We start from the raw sequence: 3,107 nt of genomic DNA on the forward strand, positions 1-3,107 counted from the left end.
TTAATCCGCAAAACACTATACTAGTTTCTAGTTTGTATGTGAGGAAAAGGAAGAATATCAAGTTCTATTTTCTCCTTTCATTCCTCTCTATTTTCTCCCCCTCTCTCTAAATCCATAAAATATCAAGAAACCTCTCATCAAGAGAAATACCAACACGAACAGCTAGTCAAAGACTTATCACACACACATATGACAATTTTCAGAGATGAACAGAGCTATCAGAAAAGAAAAGATCCAATAGTTTCTTGTTCAAAAGTTATCGTCACTTTGACAACTTGCAAAAAAATTTTGAAATCTATTTATATAAAATGAGAAAAAACTTATTTGCGATTAATTTTTAAATTTATTAAAAAAAAATAATGAACATATTTTTATAATTTTATATAAGTAAGATTTCTCTTAATTAAATAATTTGCTGACAGTTGGATTGATCATTTGTTCAACAAACGTGCTGGCGGCAAATACGGAATTCAAGTTGTTATAGAGATTATTAATTTAGCACAACTTAGCAAATTCAAATTTTAATTAATATTTTATATCACATATAAATGCTCAAAACTTCATAGTCTATGCATTTACTTTATATCATTTTACCACGCATACATGCAATCAAATAGAAAATTTTTTTTTTTCTAATATTTATTTTATAAATAACAAAATAGGCTGTATGTATTCAAAATATATTTCACTTATTTTATTTGATATGCATTTACTTATCTCCAAATTATTTCTATTTATTTACTATATTATTATTATTTTCAAAAGTAGCTTTTCAATACAAATATTTTTTAAACAAAATTTTGTACTAAAAAACTAATTTATAAAATAATAAGAAATCTATCCCAAACATACTCTAAGGCTTCGTTTGAAATAACTTTCTTCATGCTTCCTAAAACAACTGTCTAACATAAAAATTTGTAGTTGATGAAATTTTTGTATTAAAAAATTGTTTTAGAAAGTATTAAAAAAGATGTTTCAAACAAAGCCTTAAGTTTTCGTTTGGCATAACTTTCTTACTGTTTTCTAAAGCAGTTTTTAAGTACAAAATTATTTTAGTTTAAAAAAATTTACTAAAAAGCTTCTTTAGAAAGCAAGAAGAAAGCTGTTATTTTAATTATATACTCTCTTTCCTCCCGCGGTTGAGGGCTAGGGTTTTTCTCTCTGGTTTTGCCGGGCTTTCTCTCACCTCGCTGGGGCTTCTCCCTTGTCGGCGCTGGCGTCCTCAGTGGATCTCAGGGAAGTTTTCCGGATCTTGGTCTGTTTTCCTTCGGTTTTGGTGTTTCCTTTTTTTGTTTTTGCCCCTTTCTGCTGGTCGCCGGTAGAGCTCCGGTTAGTTTGAGCGACCTTGGCTTTTTGGGGGGGTCGTCTCATTCGCGTTCTTTTTTAAAGGCGTTGGCTGGTTCCAACTCATCTTCTTCCTTTCCGTCTTTGCGTTCCTCCACGTTTCGAGGTCTGCCTTCATTGTGGGTTTTTTACCTTGAAATTCAAGCTTTGGCTTCACCTTTTCAGTTCTCTATTGTGGATTTTTTTCCTTCTAAGAGGCCTTTTATTGATTATATTACGAAGTTTTTCTTTAATCTTAAATTAAATGGTGATGTTTCGGTTACTCTGCTAGATGCATCGCATATTCTGATAAAACTTGCGAATGATTTGGACTACTGTAGTGTGTTCTGCCATCATTCGTATCTTGTTTTCAATTGTTACATGAAGCTCATGAAGTGGTCGCCGTCCTTGGATGTTGGTGTCGAATCACTTGTTATCTCAATTTGGGTTTCTTTTCCGCTACTGCGTCCTCACCTTTTTAATCCTCGTATTCTTCATGCTCTGGGAGAGTTGTTTGGCAAACCTCTGAAAATTGATGCCGCCACCTCTTTGGGTTCTCGGTCATCTGTTGCTCGTGTGCTTGTGGAGCTGGATATTACTAAATCTTTCCTAAATAAGTCTGGTTAGGTTCTGAGTCTCTGGGTACATTCAGGAGGTAGCTTTTGATGATTTTCTCCCTTCTGTGCTTCTTGTAAATGTATTGGGCATTTACCCAGGAAATGTCGTCCCTTTTCCTCTGTTGATCTGTCGAATACTAAATCCAATCCTAATGCTGCTGAGCAGGAGTTAGCGGAGGTTTTAGTTCCTATTGAGGCTAATTTGTGTTCTGGTGTTGTGTTGAATGGTAATACTGCCTTGGTTAGTCTCCCCCCCTTTATTCCTCTAGCGGGGGATGTTTTGGTTCAGGATACTAAGGGTTTTTGTGGTACTGATACTTTGGGTGCAGATGGTAATCCGGATTTGGTTTGTTCTTCTCCCCCATCCACTGTTTTGCCGTTTCCAATGGTGGAGGACGTTCCGATTGGGTTGACTGTTGTGGATGGTAATCATGTTACTTTGGCTGGTTATGGTTGTTTTTCTAATGTAAATGTGGTTGATTTATTAGTTGGTGTTGAGGGATGTCCTTCTTCTAATTCTATCCAGTTTGCTGCTATTCTATCCCCCGACGCTCAACCTTTTACTCCCGTTGGTTTGAACTTGTTTTCAAATCGTGTTTGTCATAGCGTTGAGGGTCCTCCTCGTGAGGTTCCTTTGGTGTCTGTTACTTCGGCCCCGGCTGTTTTGACCGGTCGGTCTTTAAATTCTGAGGAGTTGGTTGCCTCGGTTCAGTTGCCTGTCGTGGATAATTTGGACGAGGGAGTGTGTCGGGTGGCTGTTTCTGGTAATTCAAGTCACATTCGTAATGAACGTGTTCTGCTTAATGATTTTGTGGATGTTCAAGTGAATTTTATGGATCCTAAAAGTTTACAATATAATGTGAAGGATAACTCGGGCATTGACCTTAGAGTCCACTTGGACTGGCTTCATGACTATAGTTTTGTTCATAATCTGAGTCTGTTTCTGATTCTGTTGAATCTATGTAAGATGGTGATCCTGAGTATTCTTTCAATTTGTTGCGCAAACCACTTGTGTCTGCTGCTTCTCGTGGCAGATCTCGTGAGAGGGGCAGGCGTGGTCGTTGATTGCAGGACTTCAGTTGATGCAATGGTTTGCATTTGTGGTTGGTGGGTTGGCCGGTTTATTTGGTTCGATTTGGACGATGAGGAAGCAGCGAGGCTGCAAGC

This window comes from Dendrobium catenatum, unplaced genomic scaffold (genome assembly GCF_001605985.2).
Source record: "Dendrobium catenatum unplaced genomic scaffold, ASM160598v2 fragScaff_scaffold_1342, whole genome shotgun sequence".
In the NCBI taxonomy this organism is placed as follows: domain Eukaryota; kingdom Viridiplantae; phylum Streptophyta; class Magnoliopsida; order Asparagales; family Orchidaceae; genus Dendrobium; species Dendrobium catenatum.